The 25232-nt window shown below is 37.9% G+C and overlaps 1 long non-coding RNA gene across 2 annotated transcripts; it reads right to left on the bottom strand.

The window, feature by feature from the left end:
• Positions 1-1500: 1500 nt before the first annotated feature.
• LOC124174002 lies at positions 1501-22077 on the bottom strand. 2 transcript variants are annotated; one of them, XR_006868827.1, is made up of 4 exons: positions 22002-22077; positions 21180-21529; positions 16207-16313; positions 1501-2310 (listed from the first exon to the last, which is right to left on the bottom strand). It is a non-coding gene; the product is annotated as an uncharacterized LOC124174002 (long non-coding RNA). The 2 variants fall into 2 exon arrangements; XR_006868828.1 differs by having other exon boundaries at positions 21180-21440; positions 22002-22063.
• Positions 22078-25232: the final 3155 nt, after the last annotated feature.

Genomic DNA, 25232 nt, shown 5'->3' with positions numbered 1-25232 from the left:
AATTAAGACAAATCGTAAAATAGACAAAAATAAGTTTACTGAGTAATTGTAGGTATATATTGAGAGTAATGGGCACTCACTGCCCATTGAACTGAAATTGTGGATAAAATATTTCTAATATCGTTCTATGAATTTTAAAAGTTTACTCCGGAATTAATTTAAAACTGGAAATATAAATATGAAAAAAATGAAACAATGTTAGTCCAAAAGCAAACGATTGTCAAAAAATCCTCATTCTCTCAATTGATTTTATAATAGAAATAGCTATTTTAATTTCAAAGTGAGATCTCGAATGAATGAATTCGAATGGAAGCGGAATGTAATCTTACTGTAATGAGATGGCGCCATTTTCTTGGCGAAATAGGTAAGCATACTGCATGTCCTCTTCTGCAGTTATCCTCTACTCTTCAAAACCTGGGGAGAGGTAGGATTAGTAGCACATACAAAAATAAAAAACCCTTGCCCTAAAAAGCCTAGCCTTACGTTAAGCAATTTTCTTTGGCCCTAGTGGCCCAAATCAAAGCTAACACTCGCATTGTCCTAGTGATGCGGTCCTCTTCAACCGTCGTCTCCTTTCTTCTAATCTTCAAATCCAGAGATGACTTTCTTCATGCTGTCCTCTTCGACCGATGTCTTCTGCTCTGCAAAACCTGTGGAGAGGTAGGATTAGTAGCACATACAAAAAATAAAATAACCCTTGCACTCCTAGCCTTACGTTACGCAATTTTCTTTGGCCCTAATGGCCCAAATCAAAGCTAACACTCGCATTGTCCTAGTGATGCGGTCCTCTTCAACTGCCGTCTTCTTTCTTCTAATCTTCAACTGAAGAGATGACTTCGCTGTCCTCTTCTGCTCTTCAAAACCTGGGAAGAGGTAGGATTAGTAGCACATACAAAAAATAAAATAACCCTTGCACTCCTAGCCTTACGTTACGCAATTTTCTTTGGCCCTAATGGCCCAAATCAAAGCTAACACTCGCATTGTCCTAGTGATGCGGTCCTCTTCAACTGTCGTCTTCTTTCTTCTAATCTTCAAGTGCAGAGATGACTTCGCTGTCCTCTTCTCCTCTTCAAAACCTGGGGAGAGGTAGGATTAGTAGCACATACAAAAATAAAATACCCTTGCACTAAAAATCCCCAAAGCCTAGTATACACTCCACGACAACATACAAGGGGGTATCTTTGCACTCAAACCAAGTGAAAGTCCCATTCCTGTACGATGCAATGGATTAGCGTGAATACCAAACCTTGGTTCAAAAGGCTAAAAATAACGCACGCATGTTAATCGCCTATCCTTACGTTACGCAAATCAGTCGGCCCGAATGGCCCAAATCAAAGCTAACACACGCATTCGCACGCGCACACGCACTTCAACCGTTGTCTTCAGTCTTCTGTTCTTCAAATCCAGCGATGAATCGAATCTGTGGAGAGGTAGGATTAGTAGCACATACATAAATATACATAGCACTGCCCTTCCCAAAACAAAAAAATACCATCACACTCACACACGCACACACACACCCCTACCTAAGTTTTCTTTTTGAGATCTCATAATCTAAATAAACCATTCTAAAGGTTTATAAGGCCTTTTGTTTCAGTATTCATTTGGGGACTTTGGGATTTCTTTAGCGCTGTTTTCATTTTCTCTACCTTGTTCTTGGCTAATGATCTTTGTGAATGTTTTTATTCACTTTACTTTTGGTACCATTCATCATAACCTCTCGTTAGTTGCAACCGTATAACCATGTATTCATTCTTTACTCTCCTAGTCAATTTCGACGCTTTGCTTTATGTTCCTTCATATCTTGATTCGTACCATGTGTCATTTTGTGTAAACGTGAATGCATGAGTAAAAGACGCATCGACGTAAACCCAGAGAATCGCACAAAAATATCCCTCATCAGCCGAAAATTCCTAGCATTTCACTTCATCCACCCCTCTTCCCGCATTGAAGCCTTATTTCTTCTATTTTTCCTTTGCAGCCGATGAATTGAACTTCTCCATTTGGTGATTCCACTTTTCCTTGCTTTGAAGACATTTTTTCCAAACTCTTTGATACCATGTGTCATTTGAGTGTAAACGCGAACGCATGAGTAAAAGACGCATCTACGTAAACCCAGAGAATCGCACAAAAATATCCCTCATCAGCCTAAAAATTCCTAGCGATGAAGAGCTTTTCACTTCAACCACCCCCCCTTCCCGCATTGAAGTCTAATTTCTTCCAATTTTTTCCTTTGCAGCTGATGAACTTCTCCATTTGGTGATTCCAGTTTTCCTTGCTTCGAAGACATTTTTTCCAAACTCTTTGATTCTGCAAAGAAGAGAAAAGGGGTTCCAAGTAAGTTCATTAAGTAAATGTCAAGAATTGTGGAGATAATAACATGAGCAAAGTGGAAATTAAATTAAAGCCAATTGAAAGGAAAAATACAAGCTTTATAAAAGCACTACTTTCTTTTAATATTCCCATGCATTGATCTCTTTTCTGACCAACTACAGCTAACTCAATTTCATGTGACTCGTAGAGATCCAGAAAATTTTTAATATTAAGGAGGCAATCACACATCCAAAAAAATACCACCATATTCAATATTTGCTGATCTAATGCGAATGAAATGTTCAAAAATGTCAATCCGCTGATAAGAAAATAATACACTGCACTTCAAGGTTAAGCACCAAAAGATGTTCTCTAGTTGCATTTATTAAATAATCATTTATTATTTTATCCATTTATCATGTCAATTATATAACTAACGCCTTAGCATTTAAAGTTATATGTTCCATGTATAAAGTTAAAAATGTAAGCATAAAATTACGTTACCAGCTTTATAAAAGCGATATATACACTACATATAACATCGAACTTCCGCCTTCATTTCAAACTTGCGAAATCAATATCGATAACTTAGTTTCTTTTTTGAGATATAAATCTAAATGAACCATTCTAAATGTTTATAAGTCCTTTAATTTCAATAAACATTTTGGGATTTGGGACTTAAGCGGAATCCTCATTTTCTCACCCTTGTTCTTGGCCAATGATATTTGTGAATTTTTGCTTACAAAATGAAATTACCCTTCGGGAAAACAGCCGATAAAAATAGTTGATACAAAATGTGTGAAGATAATGCAATAACCATAAAGAAGAGTCACTCCAAAATCGAGGTGAACGTTGGTTTGATAACTTCAATTCAGAATATTTTACATTTAGCTCATTTCGTGGGACCTGTATGAATATCCATTTCCTAAAACATACGAATTTAGGCATAATTGTGACGTGATATACTAATAAAATCATCCAAGACTATCAAAATATCAACTCTTTTATTTGGGAAGTAGAATAACTAGCGATGGAAGACTCAAGTAAGAAATTACTACTATCAGAAAAATAGCCCAGACGCCGGAGCATTCCATTGAAAGAACATATACGCAAGGAAACAATGTACTATAACTTATATTCGGAGTAGCTTCTCTACGGAAGTGAAGGATGAAAAATGGCAGTTGCGGAGAAATCAATGATGAGGGCCTTCAAAATGTGGTGCGACAGAATAGTGATTAGTACCAAATGGATCGACCGAGATAGTAATGAGGAAGTCCTAAGAAGAAAAGGAGAGAAGCCTCATGACAACCTTCACAGGAAGACTAAAGACAACCCCATAGGCCATATCTTGAGACATGATAGCCTGAAGAAGACAATCGTTGAGGCACTTGTAGATGACAATAACGGAAAAGGAAGACCTCGAATAAAGTATATGGGACTAGTGAAGGCGGATGTGAAAGTAGAGAAATACGTTGGTGTGAAAAGATCAGCTGTTAGGAGAATTCAGGGGAGATCCGCGTGAATACAATGTCAGGATTGCTGACCAGAAATGATCATGATGCCGATCAAAATCTAAACCGTGAGGGGATAAAAACAAGGGGCACATGTTTGTGGAAGGACTGCATCAAGATTCACGGATGTCTCTCTTCTCCAACAAATTCATTCCTACGATATGCGAAGGTTGTACGTGCCCACGATAATGCGAGCGACATTGAGGAACACCGGGATCCTTTGTATAGGAATTAGCGTTCTGGGAGTCGGAGACGGATCTGATCACTCACCACCAGGGGCGAATGCAGGCCATCGCAATCGGAAAAAATAATTCAAATGGGCAACAAAGCCAGTTTTCTACGAGACGAAAAGTTGCACAGCCTGATGCACAAACCACCGTCGAGTGCAAGACTTACCTTGCAAAGACGTGAATAACAAGAATGCATGGAAAAATAGATACCATTTCAATTCTGAAATGACTGCACGGCCGAATGAGGAAAACATCACCAGTACTAAGATGATATTGCCTGCGTTTGGCGGTATAAGGAGAATCGGAATGAACAGGAGATGAAGGAAGGCATTGTTTTAGTTCTATACAATAATGAAGTAGCCTACAACTCGTGTTCGTAAACCTCAACAACTACGTTTCCATTCTCGTTGCAAATGATCCAGAAAGGTTTTTTGCATCATAAATTGAAAGAAGACATTCAAATGCATTCCAATAGCGGTTCCCCAACTGTGGCACGCTTACCCCTTAGGGGTATGCCGAAAGTAATGGGTAATACCATAGAGTAAGTATATATAGAGAGCTCACCACACGTACAAAAATCGTATACGTTTTTGGTGTAGTTTTAGAGCGATTAACCAGATGTCACTAGAAGAATTTTGGCAATTTTTTTAATTTGCTCGTTCCACAAGTCTAAAAATATATTCTGAAGCAGAAAGGGTTGCTACATTAAGTGGAGACATTAATTATTCGATTTTGTTTATAACAATTGTTATAAAAAATATTTTCTCGAATTTCGGCTAGTTACTTGACTTTTCCGAGTTTATATTCCTAATCCATTTTCCGGCAGACTGTTCTTAGTATAAAGTTGAAACTTACAGGAAATGTTCATAGCACATTTGTTTCCATACTAGTAAACTTTAATTTGTTCATAACTCAGTTTCAACGTTGTTATGTGTGTTTATATATCTTTCGGACGAAAAATTTGGAATTTTGCAGGGTAAAAATCAATCGCCTGCTAACTTTCGTATCTTACGATATAGGTCCATTTATGCTGCGTATGAAATTTGGACAAAACTATAAATTTATTTTTGGTGAAAGAGTTGTAACTTTATCTCAATTACAAAGGGAGTTATGCATTTTTAATGGCCGCACCTCGTCAGGCTTTCCTTACTGGCCTGGGTCTACGCAGAAAGCTCCCGCCTCCTAAGGAGTTCGTTTTGCCATCAGATAGGTTGGCGAGGCGAGGGTTTTGTTTTGACGAGGAAGAGATTTTCCGTGAGGGAAGATCTTTTCGCTTCAAGAGACAATATAAATCTTATTGATGGTCATCGCATCGTTGAACGATCAACATATCGAATGAAATACATTTCGCGTAGTGTGCTTCAGAACTTCAGATAGGAAATACCTCACTTTGGTGAAGTGTAAATGCTATTTACAACACCAAGTGCCGGAATATTACAATAAAAAGGGAATGCGAAATTGGATCTCTACACTGAACAACAATGCACTGTTTGCCTTTCGCTAACGGTCATAGCCTCTTCACCACAGTTGGTAACTAAAGTATTTGGTAATGAATTCTTAAGCGCACAGCTTCAAACGAACACAAGAGGTATGGATCAGCAGTAGCATTTTTGGGAATAGGGGTGGTCGGTGACCTTGATTTGTTTGCTCGATAGCGGGATGAGTAATGCCCCATTCTGTTACCACGTCGAAAATGGAAAGGTTTCTTTCGGCTGTACCAGTTTTCTACTTCAGGTCTTACGTATGGGGCCGGGGATCATCTAATGCATGTTTTTGTCTTTCCTTGAGACCTTATTCTGATCATATTTGTGATAATCGTCGTCTCGTCAATAACAAGACGCATTGTCGTTTGAGGAAAGTTTTGTTTTAAGCGTTAGCATTTAGTTGAGGTTCTTAAAAGTAAAACAAATATCGGCTGGAATTGGGCCCGGGTTCACTCATTGCTTAAATTCTTGCCTCATTATATGAATGAATCCCTTCTCCCAGGGGCCGAAAAACTAAATATCCAAAGATAAATTTTACGCGGTGAGCATTTATATAGCAATATCGAATGGAGTATTTTTGGCATATTCTAATTGTAAGTTGCTGCGGCACTAGAAAAATATGGCAATTCAAAACTATCCGCCCTCCCCTTTTTCGGAATTAAACCTCCTATTATGCAGTTTTGCGTATCGAAACTGCAAGCAAAATTTGCTTCGTAGGCCTCATGGGGAATCCTAATTCGTAGGCTAAAATATGTTATCGCGTTAGAATCTTGAGTTATCCATTCATTAATTGTTATAAAACATTTGATTCTATGTATATTAGATATTGATTGCTTTTCGTACACATTTTAACAGTCCAAAACCTATTTTTTGTCTTTGATAACAAGTTATTCATTTAAATGCAGATTTTCAACACTAATACAGGATTTGTTATAATCATGCAACATAAAGTAGGTTCGAAGATTTTCGCGGCGTTGATCAGATTATCTCTGCATTCTCTTCGGGTTTCCACCGCGTCCGTTGGCTTTTGTCGAAACTGTTCTCGCCAAAAGGCAACGGACGCGGTGGAAACCCGAAGAGAAGGCAGAGATCATGCAACATAAAGTTTTAAGTCCAAACTTCGAACTGCAACCGACCTGTTGACGAGCCTTTCCGAAGTTACTTCCTCTGAGTGGCTGAAATGTCATCTATCAATGATTTTCTCGAGATGTAACCCTCATTTTCCTCCATTGTTGAGGACTTATGTCCCGACGAGTAAAAACTAGTGATGTGTTTATAGAAGGTTAAAAAACTTCCATCTGATGTAAAAACATTTCGACGGAGTCGACGTACAAGTAGCCCTCCGGCGCGAGAATGTAGGAAAATAAAATTGTGCAATATATATAATTATTTTACCTTTGCTAATCCAAGTACATCTCACCGTATGAAAGTTAATCACAACCAAGTTGATTTTGATCAATCAATTAGAAGGTAAACGAAGAAGATTTTATTATTTCCAAAGCAGAAAAAAGGAACACTGTGCTAATCCGTAATAAGGTCTCATGCATCGACAAATGTGATGATGTGTTGGAGGATACCTCATTCGTGATTCTCCCCCGTGATCCAATGGATAGATTCCAAAAAAGTGTTAAAAAAAGCTTTATCTTCCTGCTGTAATTTTATAAATTAGCCCCTAAATTAAATATCATCTTTAGGCAATTGCCTGGTTTTTCACCAAAATATAATATTAATAGCCCCATCATTTTGCCACAGAAACTTCAACACCTCATGCGTCACCATCCAACTCCAAGCTAGTTTCATTTGACCTAAAAAATCTATATACTTCTGTACCTGTACAAACAACTTTGTTACTTATTGAGAGACCACAATATTAAAATCAGTGTGTTTTGTGAACTCCATTGTCTAATGGAACAGAGTGCCAGCCAAAATTATTTTTTGTACAATAAGAATATTTATCACCAAACAGACGGCCTTGCGATGTGGTATTCCCTTTCACCTGTAATAGCCGAAATATTTACGGACAATTCAAAACGCCAATTATTTGATTCGGGCATTCTATCTCATCTAACATCTTCTGGTACCGCTAAGTATGTTGACTACATCATTTGCCGCTGGACCGGAATTGTCAGGCAATTAGATAATTTTCTGAATCTTTTAAATCCTCGACATCCTAATATTTCATTCAACTGGCTTTTGGTACTATCATTTGTACAAAACACCGTTTTGTCCAAATGGATAGGGCAGGTTCTAAATTTTCATCCAATAGGATGAAACCAACCATTCACTGGGCCCTTGACAAAAAAGCATCGCCAAGCGCTGACACAAAGGCCACATAGGTGAAGCCGGTGTCCCACGGTCAAATTTGCATCAAAATATTTGTCCAAAAAGTTTGATGCAAATTGCAAATATTTTGATGCAACTGGACGGGGGTGTCCCACGATGCATATCATTTGGACGAAAAGGAAAAAGACGATATTTATGTAAACAAATTTGGAAGCTTATGGAAGTGAAGGATTCTGTCTTTTTTAGCAGGCGAAATTGTCTGAACAGGCCTCTTGAACATTAAAGAGGCGAAAAAAAGGAAACAGAAGGAATGCTGAACTTGGCCTTGGGTGGAAACGGGGTATGAAAGCGTTGGAATAAGCATGCTAAACATGATGGAGAAGGAGTTGGTCGCCGATGTTCCCGTATATTATCGATAATAATTGATGATAAGTGAGGATATTTGCATGTCCCTTATTAGCAAGGCTGAGGGCAGAATAAAACGGCAGGATACAAACGTGAGGCAGTTTATTCCCGCGGTGAAAATATTATTAATAATTAGATGGATATTGTGGATGAGAAGATGTTATGAATAGTGCTGTAAACGTGCATTTAAATCAAATTTTTCCTCTCCTAATCTAGCAGTTGCTAAAGACCAATTTTTGCTCATTTTTACTTTTAGGACCACACCAGGCGATGAAATAGACGATCACGAACGTATATTATTATGAGTGAGATGAAGATATTCGGAATAATGTTTTGTGAATTCACTTCGCGGTATGGTGACATTATAAATTCAAAACTAAACCATTTAGTATTCAATACAGTACTAATGAAATAACTCAACCGGTTTCGATATTTTCAGGTATTTATCTAGAGGTTTACGATAACGCTAATGACCTGAAAAGAAGGAAACCGGTTGGGTTTTTAATGCATACTGTGTGGAATACAACAAAGTTTGCAAATGATCATTTTAATTAATAAAATATATATTATGGACACAAAAATAAACTTTGTTGTATTCCACACAGTGTGCATTAAAAACCCTACCGGTTTCCTTCTTTTCAGGTCTTTAGCGTTAATTGTATTGTATTCGATCGCTTCTCAGAACGACTTCAATCGCGTTTTGGTAATCTATTGAAGTAAATACGATAGGCTGCATGCTCTGCTAATGGGAAAATCCACTACCGGCTTCCCTTTCTTTCAATCCGAAGTGGCAAGAGACCCGTTTCCCGAACACATGCCGGACCTTAGGGACGTGGGAAGTGGTCCTTAGTCGGGACCTTTTGTTATCTTAACTTGGTGCACCACCTAACTTGAGTTTATTGCTTTCCTAGGGGCGGTCTGACCTGCAATTGAAGCTTCACGTGTTAATAGATGAGGTCTTTACCCTCCACCCGCCTCCTTTTGGACGGGTTGTATTGCAGGTCCGCCGCTAGCATGCATTTTCGCACAAAATCTAAACATTTCACATTCTCTTTACGGGGTCCAACCCTACCCCTACAAGTTATCTGGGGGAATGGCCACATTTCCATGGCTCTTCTTTTTAACTCCGTCCAAATAGCGGTCAAAACATTTTGGTACCTTTCAGTTTCTCCTTTTCTGTCGATTTGAACGCATACCCATTACTAATTGAGAAGTCCTATTTTGGCCACAGTTTTTGTGTTTAACAGTGATCTCACAAAGAAGTTATAGTGATATGATAACTAAAAAAATGTGATTCAGTAATTTATTAGTTCCTGACAACCACATAAATAAGGATTACTGAGCAGGTATACTATGTTTCATTTATTTCCGTTTCTAGTTTCCGTTTTTTTAAATTGGTCTGAGACGAGGCACGCACTATTTTTCATATTTTCCCTTCTATTTTATATTTAAACTTTGTAGAAAGAGGACTGTTGTGTAGCTTTTTACAAACCTGTGTAATTATTGTTGACTGTCAAAAATTTCATGGACATTTACGCGGCGAGAACTGCACGGAAAAATGCTGGAGAAAAAAGAGAAAACCATAGTTGCTCGAAAAAGGAATTTGAATGCATATCTAGGGGGTTGTTTCAGATTACACGGAGATGAAAGGCAAAACTTGAGCTTATTAATTTTTGAACATGAAATTTTTTTATTCCGACGAGAGAAGATGGCGAGCTAGTTCTCGATTAATCTCTTTTTTTTAGAGGAATGGCAACTGGTTGGACAAAATTGTTGATTTCCCTGATGTATTTCGCAACCTTCCAAGCACCTCGGGTTCGTATTTTCCTAGTATTTTAACGGTGACATGGGGTCCCCTGGGATATTGTTCTAGTATTCTCATTTTTTAACAGGTACATCCGATATACAAAGGGGTAGGCCAAGTAAACAATTCACTGACGTTACTACGCGCTCCAAAATTAGGAAAACGAAGCTGCTTGAAGTCAAGAAATTTGCAGGAGTAGAAGAAGAGTTAATCTTTCAATTCTCAACAATTTTGAGATCTCTGTCTTGCGGATTTTTGATTGATCCGGTAAAATTTAAGAAGTTCTGCTTAGATACAGCGTAAAATTTTGTGAGACATTATGGATGGTTTTACATGCCACCCACGGAGCACAAAGTGCATACATGGTGCAGATTTAATCGAGTCGGCTCTTCTTCCTATTGAAGAACTATCGGAGGAGGCCCAGGATTCTCGCAATAAAGATATTAGAAAATACCGCGAGCATTACGCGAGAAAAATATCTCGAATTCATACGAATGAGGATATTTTCCGGTGACTGATCCTGACATCGAACCCTTTTATTAGCACATTAGGAACTGACTGAACAAATGTCGGGGCCTTAAAGATCTTTCGCAGGAGGTTCGTGATCTCTTGGTCTTTCTAGAGTCTCAAAATTCTGCGAGCGAATGTGAAGAAAGGGATGGGTGGGATTGGGAAGAATCTGATGATGAATAATTATAATACATAATCCGTAAAGTTATAAATCATTCACCATGCTTATATGAGAAAAGAAGAGTCACTTAAATACTATTTTGACATTTATTTAAAAATTACTTTTAGTCCATACAGAAGAACCTCACGAAACCTGAAAATCGCACCTCTTTAACGTAAGTCAATGAACCCAACAACCCTCTTTTAGCCTTTTTTGTTTATTGACTAATTTCAAAGATCATTAACTCATACTTCATAACTAATTATCATTTATTTTCATGTTTTATCATGATTTGCGTTCGTCTATGCAGTCAGCGTTACAATTAGCCATATAATAAGTTAAAGTTCCACGTATCGCCTAAAATAATATTTTTTCGTGAAAATAACTGCAGAAATGAAAATAGCATGCCAAAAAACGTGTAGAGATCAAAGACATCCAATAATCCAACGAAAATCTTATTTTTGTCAAAGTTTTTCGCGATCTGGGCCTTAGTGCGCCGCCTCTCCTCCTATGCTCTCTCAGGCCGATGTAAACATCGACCTTCCCTTCCTTCGATGCTTGGGGGACTGACAGAATTTGGAAGACGAGGAGCGGGAAGGAAAGGAGATAGGCGAGGTGACCTTGAAGAAAAAGACCCTCTCCCCTCTGGCTAGCTACACTCGTGCCATCTTCCTGCTTTTTGAGAATTAAAACTGTCGATACGATTTCCTCCTATGCCGTGAGCCCTCTAGAATATACTTACTCTATGGTAATACTCTCTCATTTGGAACGTCGCAACCGATTATCCTTGGAACCGAAAACAAAATAGCATTTCATTGCGAAGTTCCATTGGGAAAATCCCTACGCACTGATTCTCTACAGACGAGGGGCATGAACAATGACAGCAGTCAAGACATCAATGGTGGAGGCTTTCGAAAAGTGGTGATATTTATGAATGATGAACCTCACATATCCATCCATAGGGAAGTATATGTAATGATGAGGATCAAACGGATCGACTGACGATGAGTAAGAAATGCTAAGTCCTAAGCAGAGTAGGAGAGAAGAGAACCCTCATGAAAAACTTTACACAACAAAAACATAAGACGCCGCAGGGGACTGTTTAGAGGAGGCCCAAATCCATCCCATAGACGGCTGATTTCTGTTGCCACTTCGGTCGCATTTTCATCGGTTTACTAAAATGTCCGCGGAGCGGGGATGAGTGCAATGCGATCCACTTTTTTCCATTATTTTGAAGTGAAATATTTGCAATTAATAGCATTCAAGAGTTACGACTTAGATCATCAAATACTTAAATTTCTGTTTACACCCCTAAATATTCCTTATTTCCCTATGAGTGAATGCATTTTTGCATCAAGAGAGTGTTTTCTCATGTGAATGAGGCGTTCACCACAGGAATTTAAAAAAGAAATAATATAGTTTCCAAAATTGTAGGCATAATGAAGAGTGATTGCGAGAGCAGAGGAGTAATAATTAAATAAATGCTATATACGGACATAATTACCACGAAGTACCATTTTTTCTGCAAAAAAATTGAAACAGATATATGCTGTATATTTTTTCGTATTGGGAATGCGCTGTTTTTTACCAAACACTCTGTCTCTACTTTACTACCAGGGTCGCACCAGTTTTGATTAGGGAAACGAGAGAAACTTGCAACTAATTTTTGCAAGTGTCAGTCCATTATAAAATTTAAATTTTATTTGCCTGAAGGTAACTAGAAATATAAATGTACATTGCAGCTGTGGTCCTCCATTAATCCCGTGTGGACTTTCCCATCATGTCGGCGGCCCGAGGCTATCAAGTACCAGCAGCGTTAAGGACACCCGATATGCAAAAATTTATACAATTCTGTGCCATGCCTGTTAACACACAGGTGCAGGCGGGAAGGGTGTTGGGTTTGTCTTCGGCGGCAGCGGCTTTATATTTATCAACGCCAAATTTGGAGCTTCATTGAATGGCAGTTTCAAATACGGAAATTGACGGGATGTGTGCGCGATTCTTACATTAGTGTGGATAAAGGGAACGACTGTGTCATGTTCCTTGGCTGAAATTTTTGCTAAATTTTAGTTCATATAAGTGAACAAGTGAGATGCACAATCGTTATCAATAATGTGCACACACCAGTGCTGTAATTGGGAATAAAATTTAGGCGGTACTCTCCAAAATTTGCCAACAGCTGAGCATGTATTATACATCCGGCCGCGATTGAAATGTCAAACTCTTATATTAGTTCCAAGCTATGCCTCGAGATAACTGTAAACAAGTGCATAAATATTTTCCGATTTTTATTTCTGAAATCCATTGAACAATTTAGATTAGGGCTATTTTTTAAACAGATTTTAAAATGTAGTTTAACCGGTACCCATATAACGAGTTTGGAGTTTAGGGGGTGCGCCGTACCGACTCGTACCGGCCCAACTACAGCAATGGTACACACCCATTTAACTGACGGCTGGGTTGCTGAAAACTTGAGCTACCGAAGCTTGAGTCCTACCCATGCGTTATAGAAATTTCAACAATTTTCCGGCATTACCGCTCCTAGGTTTACTAATGTCATATGAAAATCTTCGCAATGCGAAATATCTCTGAGCCTAAGTTTTAATTAAATAACTATACTCGGTTAAAAAATTCAGCATTACATGTTTCCTTGGTCATCTGCATAGACATAATGTTGATGTTAGGAATTCCCCTTTTTATGAGTGATAAAGAAATGAATATTAAGACAACCCTTCTAGACCTTTAAGACAACCACCGCGGACAAAATAGACCTCGGCAACGTAGCCACGTATTAGTGAGACATAAACGGTGAGTGCAAATATGAATCTAAAGAAAGGAAAAACCTCGCCTCGGAACCCGAAAGAAAACACTCCGAGGGCACAACGTGAGCGTGGACGTGTGTGTCTCCTCAGTGTATTCAATTCGCTAGTCTTAATTCCAATGGGGCTCCTCGTCGGCTCTTGGTGTTGTGACAACGATAGATGCGCATGTTGTTTCATGTGCCGACCTTCCAAGTTTCCAACGACCATCAGATAAGTGGGTATCGTGGGTGTCTGCACATTATTGAAAACTATAGTACTTACAATTGATAGTGGAATACCCGTTAATAATATGCTATATGAAGATGAGTTTTAGGTAAACAATAACAACCGATATGAATAGAAGCATACAAAGGAATGGAAGCTACTTACATAATAATACACGCAAGATTGAAAAATTGTAATGACGATGTGGGGATGGAGCTTAGAAAGAAATTCGATAAAAAATCTGCATATAGTTAAATAAAAGGTTGGTAATGGTGACGTTAAAAACCAAAAGTAAGAACTACTGCAGCTTTGGAGGTTTTCAAGCCTACAAAAAAATTCTAAAATATGCGAGGGTGGAGTAGGTCTATCAAGATACCACAGAAGTAATCAAGCAGGTAAGAGGTGAAGAAACCTTCGGTGACTGTAATGCTATCACCGGCGAAGGTCAAGACGAGTGAATAACCGTCAAAGAGGGATGCTGAATCCAAAATTAAGACTGGCACTGACCGCAAGCCAAATCAAGCGAAGAAAATACATAAGGAAAATGCCAGTAGAGACGAGAAGATTCTAAACAGACTAAATTCTGGCTAAAAGAAATATTCAGGAACCAAGAATAGGACGACAATAGCTACCCTAGGACCTAACTATACCGACAGTGGCTATAACTTATAGCGATGTAATGCCTACCTAAAATAATTAAAGAACTGAAGTAAGCGTTGAGAAGCATTGGGCAAGTAGAAAATTTAAAAAAAAACTCTGTATCAAGTTTAACTTCAGGAAGAAGAGAGTAAGAATAACTTAAGCTGTGAAATAAAGGAAGCAGTTAAAGAAGTTCTACGGAAAAGGAAAATCAAATAGATCACGCAGAAAGTCTTGAATTTCGCTGAAGATACTACCGAAGTATAAGAATACGAAAACTGAGAAATGATAAATGAGAATGAGGAACGATATTTGTCGGAAAGCCAGGGAGGTCTGAGAAACACGAACGACGAATGCTTTAAAAAACATCATGCAAGGGGAACACTTAAAGCAGCCCAGAGGAACCATTTCAATTATAGAGGGTCAGATGTAAAAACGAAAGTGACAAAAAAACGGAGAACTAATGGCTGAAATCAATACAAGTGAAGATATGGATTGTATAACTGGAAGAGTTGTACAAGGAAGGGAGACTTGCCACGAAAACAATCGAAAAGGATTTCGAGTAGGGTGAAGATGGGAGCCCAAATTCTAAGACCAGAATTTGTCACAGCAGTGGCATGGTAGATTAAGAATTCAATTCTTAGCATCTTACAGGAATTGAGGTGCTTAACATTAACAGGTTAATAATCCACAACTACAATAAAACTAGTGGTAGTGATAAAATTAGGACCTAGCCTTGAAGAATCAAGAACTAGTAACTGGGGGAGACGAGGCTGTGTTATTTCTCGGGTAATTTTCAAAATTTACAACTAGAAAGTTTTGATGAAATCAAAGAAAACCAGTAAGGAGTCTTAATGTCATGAATATCCATGAGCAGAGACCTTTTAACATTTAAAAAGATTATATCATCTGATAATCACCATAAAATATTACAGTGTAGCAAAAGACGAAGTCAATAATAACATAAAACTAGGGAAACAAACAGTGGAAGAGGTCGACCAACTATACTATTTGGGAAGCAGAAATACCAACGATGAAACAAGCAAGAAAGAAATAATCAGTAGTATAAATGAGTCAAAGCGATTTTCAGAAAAACAAAGGATCTAGTTACTTACAAGAGCAGGAAATTTGAGCATAAAGTAAGGAAACAATTCAGCGGAACTTATAATTTATGGCAATGAATGATGGACAATTAAAGCAGTGGAGAAACTGTTGGTGATGCGTTTTTGTGAAAAAAAAAATTGAATCGACCGAGTGAGGAATGCGGAATTTCTCGTAAGAGTGGGAGAGAATAGAAGCCCCGTGAAATTTTCAAGTACAAGACGGGCAATTATAATCGGACGTGTCTTGAAGCATTTATCATGATGGCCTGACGAAGTCAACCCTCGGGGGACAAAAGGATGATTAGAAAGGAAAAGAAATGCCTCGGATATCGTTTCAAAGGAACCAAAAATGAAGAGTATGAAATGGAGCTTGAGATATTCCATTCCTCTCCACATGGCATCATCATATAGTGAAATGTAATCGCTCAAAATTTACATGAGCTACGTAAACCTCTAACATTTTAAATTACTCCTGTAGCATTCGTAGGCACCATTGTCACGGAGGATCACACTGGTTAATCATCTGAGTATGAGTGGCATAAAACACTATCGAAAATAGTAAACTATAAAATACCTTCTAGCCAAAAACATTATCACAGAATAAGTTTGTATGCGAACTGAACATGATTTGGTTAACATGTCAGTACTAAGAGACATAAAAAGGAATAGAAGACCTATGCATGGGAATATTTGAATGTCCATCAAATAATGTTTACTTACTGGATGATATTAACTCACCTAATTTCTCTAGTCTTCGTCCTCTTCTTTGGAACCTCATCGCAATTCTCCCTTGAAATCCCACCCGTTTCGCGGAGTTTATTCGCTACCCCATATTACTCGTGCACCTGAAAAGAAAAAGTTCGCATTAGAGGCTGGCAATGTTGACGCACTTGAAGTGTACAGTTAACATGGAGCATTACTAAAGAATAATGGTAGTTAAAACCTAGAACAATTTGTCACTCTAACAACCATGAAGGTGGAATGCATATTGATTAATGGAATGTATAAGTGAAAAAATAAAATTCCAAATGAAGCGCTGTAAATGCTATTTGAATCGCCAATATTTTCTTAAAGTTCTAACTCATGAAAATTATATGACCGATCATTACAGCTGTTTCGGATTGGCAGTTAGATATCAGAATGGAAGTAGTTGATTGCTATTTCCTAGAATTAAAAATCGAGTACTTTGTGAAATGCCTTTTGAGAAACTATATATATGTAGAAGAATTCAACATTCGGTTAGCAATGAGAGAGAATGTTTAGAGGGCGAATTAGGGTTGATGACTGATGCTCACGGATAGGAGCTAAATTTTGAAAATTTAGGTACTCTTATAACCAAGAAGACGAAGCAGTGTGGCTAACATGAATTACACTGTTCCACTTATACTTAAAATCCCTCATATTTAAAATCACAGCGATAAAAATCATCAGTTTGACTTTGAGAAAAAAGTTTCTAAGCTACCGGAGAACTGATAGTACGCTACCGGATTGCTGTAAGAATCATGATTCCTGTATTCAAACCGTTATCTTTGATGTCCTAAGAATTGCAATCAATTCAAAGACTAAACTAATCGCAGGTTACTTAAATGTTGCAAATGTCGACACTCAATAACGGAACGCAATTTTTATAAGTTACACCAATTATGCTCAGAAACGAATACACTTAGTACTTATGTTTGTCAAGAGGCATCAAACAAGATGAATAATCAAACATTCGTCACATAAAATGGCTCTGACATTTCGACCATCGCCGATATACTTTTCACAAAATATATTATTTCAATTCAAAATTCACAGGGCTGAGAGTGAAAACAGGACGGTTTTAACCTGAGGGGATAGGTATTTCCCTATAACCGGCATTCTTAAAAAAACACTACCATGAAACTAACATTAACTTAAACGGGAGATTCCTCACGTGGTATTCAAGGTTATACGCCAGTAGACGGCTGGCGTAATAAAAATTGTTAATTCAAAATAATAGCCACTCTGATCGCGTTTACTTGAAGTTGAATAAATGGTATTTGCGAATAATTCTCCATTACAGGGAATTGACAGCACATTGAAAGCAATACGAAAAATCCTTCGTCAAAAGAATTGGTCAAGTACTCACCTCTTTACCCCTAGAGATCAAGCCGCGAAGTGAAGTCCATGCACAGAGGGAGGAGGACCTCCGACACTTCGCAAGCCACATTACGAATACCTGTGACGTCACGGTAATTTCGAATCGTTTTCTTTTTATGGAAACGAAAACCATAGAAACAACTGAATATCGTAGGTTTTAAGTCATTTGAAATTTTATCCAATAAAATATATCAGTAAATACGGTGATATTATATATATATTATAAAAAAACTATATCGCGCGAAAAAAATATTTGTTCATCCGGTGGCGCTGTTATACTACAATAGCGCGGGATTTTTTCAACGGCCAATTGTCACAATACACGTGGATCAATATTCTTGAATTTTCCAGTAATATCGAAGGTCAGTGCAGAACACGTCATCGCCTAACAAAAAACGATAGATATGGACGAGAAATTTCTCAACGGTCTACATTCAACTGTCGCTTCCAATCCAGCTCCTCCCCTTCTCCCACACACCCCCTAGTCCTTCACCATCCGTCTATCCGGTACAATCACATTTCTGCAAGTTTTTAATTCTTTAAAGTACTGGACCTTTCCAGTCGTTCCTTCGTTCGTTGAAGTCACCGTCGCATTCACGGGAAACGAGGATAGGAGCGATAACTTCGGCGGTATTAACTAAGGTAAGTGAGAACATAACAATTTTATGCAATATTGAACAGAGTTGATAATAGTAATTTTGGTGTGATCGCGATTATACTTGCGCTTAAACACGTCACTACTGTAGCACATCACGTGAAACTATTGCATACGAGAGTGAGAAGCAGAGATAGGCAGTGAATAGATATTGCAGAGTTCATGAACGATAAGAATATAATTAATCCCATTATGCGATTAGTATAAAATCGAGAAGTATAATTGTGAGAAGTATGGCAAAGAGAGGTTAATAGCGGTTTAGTGAAGGAGAGTCAGTTAGCGAGTGCATAAAAATGATCCCATTCACCACTCACTTCATTGCTATGGATGTACCAAATTTATTTACAATTTTAATATGAAGTCCTTAAAACCGAATGAAAGTCTCATTGAACATCCAGGATTCCATTCAATTCAACGAAAATTCGTGAAAAAAAAGTGTCACGCGATGTTCAAGTAAAAGTGAAAGTGCAATCATTGCATTCAATACCTATTGAACCAATCTATAATACTTTTTTATTTTATCCCCTATTGCAAAAATCACTTAAAGGTAATACTGGCTAATTTTTCTTGGTATCTGCTATTATTTCGGCCGTAAATATTCTATGAAACAGAAATATTATATAGATTTCCCATCTTCATGTCAGCTGCGTATTTGTTATTTGATATTCTCATAATTGCTGCCCTAAGTTCAATAGTCGTTAAACTTTAAAATGTTTGGGACAAATTATTTAATATCAACAAAGAAATGCTATCTTCGAAATAATGTGTGTTATTAATTTCAGACAACTATATGATCATCTTCATCCAAAATTCAACAGATATTATGCTTAAGATTTCTAAGACTCTTGCATTAGTTCATTAATAATGGTGCTAGTCAGAAGCTGGCACACCTTTCCTAGCCTCAAAATATTGTCATTTCGCCTGAATATTTATGCCATTAGTCTTCCATTTGAACGTCGTTGAAATGAATAGCTCTTCAATGAAAAATCAAAGTATCACAGTAGTATCTATATTTTCTGGTCATTCGCAGTTTCGTTTCCCAGATATGCATGTTCAACTGAAGCCAATTATGTGTGGAGTAACCTGATGCTGTCATCATTGTAAAAAAGGGATTGCTAAATAGTTCTATGTGAACACCACTGGAGCCTATGTAACCAAATGAATATATAATTTACCTGCGGAAGCTGCTACTTCAAGGAAAATAGAATGAGCATCTAATAGAATTGATTTCTTTCCGTGGAGACATTAAAAATTCTTGATCTTCATTGCGTGATCTTACTCGAGGTACGTCATTATGTATTCATTTCATCATTTGAAAAAAATGTTTGTCACGACTAAAATTAGTTATCGTTGATTTAGTTGTCATTATTATTAAAAAATGGTAAAAAAAACTGTCATATTGAGTAAGTTAAAAATGTTTTAAATAATTACAAATTTTAATTAAAATCTCCTCGAAATATAACCATTGTAGTTAAGAAAAAGCCGTCTGGAAATGATTCAATAAATGCCAGCTTCAGCTCACGCCAAGTTCATAACTTGTTCACCCCAACTGAAGTCATTTTTATTGCTAACTAAACGGGTTCATGGATTTTAATCAATGCGTTCTTGCAGGGGAATTTTTATGGATGTTTCACTGGTAATTCAGACTACACCGGCGAGATTTGCTTATCAGTGTTGCGTAATTCAATAATTCGTAGTCTACTAAAATATAAAAGACTTCGTCCGCCTCTTTAGCGTGAGTGTAGCTGACAAAACATTCGCCAAATAATTGAATGTTTGAATGCGTGAATTTACGATAATCACGATGAGTTTTTGAAAGACACCAAGACTGTTTCGTCAGGTTTTATTTCGACTCCCAATCGGTTTCCAATTTCCGTGGACTACGCGAAGAAACAAGAAAACGGGGAGGGGTTTATCTTTGATAAACAAAAGAATTACGTAAATAGGGTATAACTGTTGATTTATCATACATGTTTTGTGATGCAACAGAGATTTTTACGGTATGCAAAGGATCTTTTGAAGTTATAAACCCTGAACAATGCGAGAGATTAGCTTTAGATTTTAGCAAGCAATATGTCAATAGAATCATCACGAATATATCACCATGAACAATAACCACGAATATAATCATTATTTAGAAGATCTATTCGGTCGAACGGTAGTGATATGTTCTTTTAAGTCATGTTATTCATGAAATACATACGAAAACCATCTTAAGACTGAGACAATTATCCTAGCTATTAGCTATCACCATTGGAGATGAAATGGGTGAAAGATGCGGTCAAATAGGGTCTTGCCCGCTGCGATCACGGCTTCACGTAGGTTTGCATGCTAATGTGTCGAGGGCGCAGAGGGAATGGGGGAAGAAGCTTATCTACTTCCCCCAGCCAAATAAGGTTTTCAATCTAACCCACTTTGCCCATGTGGTGATCCAGCTGTTCTTTTCTTTGTCACCCTATTCTCACTCCATTCATACATCCTTGAGAATTTGATCAGCACATAACTTGCACTTTCAGACGCTTTGATGGAGTTTTAACTGTTAGGAATGACGCTTGAGTGCTGAACTTAATAAGGTGTATAATTTATATAATAGAACATTGCGAAGTTTATTAATTATCACATTAAATCATAACTCAACTAAATCGAGCCTGTGAAAACTGGTGGTAGCGTCACACGATAGTAAAAGAGCAATGATTGCATTTAAAACCTATCAAACAAATCTGAAATCTTTATTTTATCCCGCTTTATTACAAAAAAAAACACTAGAACCTGCATTCAAAGAAAATCGTGCATTTTTCAAAAAGACGCCACCTTTTTTTGAAGAATTTTCCTTCTCCTCAGAGAAAGTGAGTCCTAAAACCAGATTGAATTAATTTTCCGCAAAAAAGCTTAAACTTCATATTGAATCACACTGCAAGAGGAGATGACTCCCTACCTTTTATTTGCTGTCAGGGCCATCGGTGGCAGAGGTTAGCTTTACATCGTCGACTCACCAAAGTATTTATATTCACCAACACCTCACATTGAACACAAAACTGACAATGAATTTTTTGAACAACCTTTGACACTTTCACTTCACTTTATAGCTGAGTGAACACTTGCTTCTGCTCTTGAGTAACACAGCAGGTAACTTCACATTATTTCCATTCTGTTAGCAGTATGATCGATGATAATGCTCCAACGGTTGACCCAAAGGCTTGAAAGAGATCGTTGAAAGCTTGATTTTAGGCTTGTATTTTCATTCAATGAATTAATTAAAATTGTTCACTCCAACTTTCGTAAACTCTTAAAAAAAACAAGAAATAGCTCTTAAGGTATAATACAAAAAATTTGTATTGATGACATTATACCTCAATTTATATGACAAGAAGGAATTGCGACAGCCATTACCAATTTAAGCCATTATTGATGGCCTGGTGTCATGATACTGTAACTGGTACAAGTTCATGTACTTTTCTGAAAAGTTTTAATTGAACGAAACATATGCGAATGCGTGAACCAAATTCAAGAATTCATACATAAACTTGTACGTGGAAATGTATCGTGTAACTAAACCTTGCTGTTGCAGCCGGATTTTTATGATAGGTACAAAACATGCTAAGTCTATACCAAAATTCCGGGTACAAAAACTCCATTAATTTGGACCAAATAATCTTGTCAAAGAATGCTGCCTTCTTGCACATAAATCATCAAAAAATATGACTTAATAAGTATAAATAGCATGGAATAATAGGTTATTAACGAACATGGAACCTACCAGTACTCTTCAGCGATAGATCATCCACCTCTCAGCACTAACCGAACTGCTGTGAGGCCCAAACTGCACAATGGCAGAATGAGGGCTAATCGGTAAAACCTATAGTGACGCACTGCTTCTTACTTACTGCCCACCAACAACAAAAGATGATGGAAGGCGGGGAACTGCTAAGGGTATTAGGGGAGGTTTCCTGGCACGAATTCTCCATGAAAGAGTCAAAATTGTTGGCCTTGATTGTAAGTCGGAGTGCATTACGCAGGCGGTCTGAAGAGATTCGATTTGCGCGTCGTTGGGTGGATCTGGTGGTTAGGGGGTGGAGGGCGTCGGCAACAATGAGGGTGGGGGGAACTCAGGGCGCAACCCTAACCACAAAAAAGGCCGTAAATACTTCTCTTGACGTCACATATCTACGTAGTCTTCGTAGTTTGATTTGTGGCAAATAGTTGCTGAGTTCTCTGATCTCATTTGAGCCAATACGTTAATTTTACAAGTGGAAGTTACATTTTAAATTTTGTGTCCGGTAAACGAGCGCGTATCTGATTAAGGCTCGGATGAGAATTGCATGCCTGGCATGTAGGTAATCACACCTTGTCTGGCCTTGATGGTGGCTTGCACCAGCAGCGAGGGGGGTGGTTTTGGGGGATAAAACCCTCCCCAGAGCTCAGAGAAAATTTTCATTTTAATCCATTTTACTTAATTGGATTGATATTACTAATAGAATAGTGTAATGGTTAATAAAATATCCCTCACAAAGCCGTAAAACTCACCATTTTGAACCATTTATCTTAAAATTCCAAGAGTTATTAATCTCGCACCCACGCACGCTTATCCTGGTGGGTTTTCCATACCCCCACACACCCCGGTATTAGTTGCACCTCAACCCCCTCCATCTTTATTTCCTGGCTGCGCCCGTGGCTTGCAGGGTTCCTCGCAGATGTAGACACGTACCTACGAGTTAACACGTGAATTAAGGAACCAAATTAGAACATGTTCTATTTTCTGTTCATCGCCTGCACAATTTGGGTGGTTACATGGGGCATTCTTAAGTTCATGCATTAAATCATATCCTTTCACGTGTTTAAGAATCCTGGTGTCAATTATAAACACCAAGGCAGTGTTCTTTATCATTATAAACGAAAGGAACTTGTGACAAACTTTTTTCATGATAAATCCTTAATCGATTATTACAACAAGATTTGAAGGTGCAATTCAACTATAAAGGACCATGTACTTAACCTTCATCCGAATGTCAATTCATTGTTCATTTGCGTGGCATAAACTGTGATATCCAGAACTGCAAAATATTACCCATAATTTACTACTACTGTTTGATACTACTGCTTTATGTTTATTATTTGATGTATGTTGGTGCGATGGCGGTTGGTGACGGGGTTTGTTGTCCTCTGATATCCCGGCCAACCAAGCACGCCAAGTATAGATGGATCAGAATAAATTAACACCGTGGCTAATATTTCATACCTAAATATTTTAAAGTATACCCAGTATTTTGTACCTCCTTTTGATTTTCGTGCTTGGAATCAAAATTCAGTGTCTGAAAAAAATATGGCCTGCCTTAAATTTGACCTCCGATGAGTCATGAATAGAAGGCAAAGTAATGGATTAAAAATCATTTCATTGCTAAATATTAAGAACACTTTCGGTTTTCGGTCATCATTTTTCACAGAAATCTTTTGTAAATTCATGATTTTTAATAATTGGTTTTCTTTTGTGATGAAATTAGGTGTGCTTCATATTTCGGGGGGGTGGGAGGGAAGGGGTCTGGACCCCCCGGAGTCCCTCCTCTCGCCCCGCCACAAGTGCATATAAGTTTTCAAGTCTTACAGCACAACAGAGAAAACCGAGGAGTTTGTGTAGAAAACGAATTCCAGCAAAAACTTAAAGCCGACATTTATCTAAGCAGAACAATAGGTTTCTAATAAAAAAACAAAACGTCTAAGAACTGTTCGTTAACGCCAACGCCGGGTTTTATCCACCCTTTACCATCAGTTAACCCTCTTTTACAAATACGTAGCCAATAAAGCGTAGCCACTAATACCAATAAGACAACCTTTGCCCTATTCTTAAGTTTAATATGACTCATTACCCTTAAAAAATGGCATATGAAGCTGTGGCAACAAAATCAAAATTAAATGAAAACTTCAAGAATTACATGAGTGTATAACAAGTGTGTGAGTGACAAACGAGTGTATACGATGAAAAAAGATTTGATCAATGATTTACGCGACGTGGACTCGATCCAACTATCATCGTAGCAAAACGTTACTCCACTCGACCACCGCAACCACGCTGAGATTTGAAAGAACGAGTGTCACCTTGACATTTTCATGGGCTCCAAGACTTTTATTCGGACGCTTTTTTCAAACCAAGTTACGGGAAACATCGAAAGTTCACTTTAAATGCTTTGTTGACCTCCTACGCTTCAATAAACAAACATTTCTTAGGCATCCCAAAGGTATTGTTTCATCAGAATATGTATTATAATGTACTCCAATTCTAACAATAATTCTAAGCAAATATGGTGTTTTCAGCATTTTTAACTATATACTAGTATCTTAAAAGATGGGTTGTAGGGAATCTAAAACCCCTAAGATCTTATAAGACCTAAATCTAAGATGTTCCCCAAGAGGGATTTTCGGGCACTTGATCAGAGCTGCCCAAAGGCCAAATGAGTGAGAAACGATAGAATACATAAAGATTAGAATTTTGGGACAAGGGTGAAAATCCAAAATGAGTTAGCACCAAATTGATGAGGCACACCAAAAGAAGTTTACTCGTGATTTTTTCATCATGGAAAACCAATATTTGGCTGAACTACCATGGTAAACTCATTTTTTTAAATCAACTTTTGCAATGTTTTACGTTTGTCGTTTGTCTACGGAAAGTCAAAATATTTTTCAATAATTCTATATCAAGCATGCTTAGAGGGTATTTTCACAGCAACAAAAGTAATTCTACGAGTAAGGGATCGGGTTGGTGTGGTGGGTAGTGTGTTGGCATTCCCCCTGGCGGGTTCGGGTTCAAATCCCTGCGGTGGTAGACAATTTTCAGACTGCCCAACCCCTAAATGAGTGATGTGTGGAGGACATTTCAAGCGCAACACTTTGTCCGTCGTATGGGACGTTAAGCCGTGGTCCCCTTCGCTAAGAGCTGACGCCGGGTTTTCCTCCACCCTTCATGCCATTCCCTCATGGCGCAAATATCCTCACCTGC

This window comes from Ischnura elegans, chromosome 2 (genome assembly GCF_921293095.1).
Source record: "Ischnura elegans chromosome 2, ioIscEleg1.1, whole genome shotgun sequence".
Taxonomy (NCBI): Eukaryota; Metazoa; Arthropoda; class Insecta; order Odonata; family Coenagrionidae; genus Ischnura; species Ischnura elegans.
The sequence above is the reverse complement of the archived record's forward strand: the minus strand, read 5'-3'. Positions and strand labels throughout refer to the sequence as shown.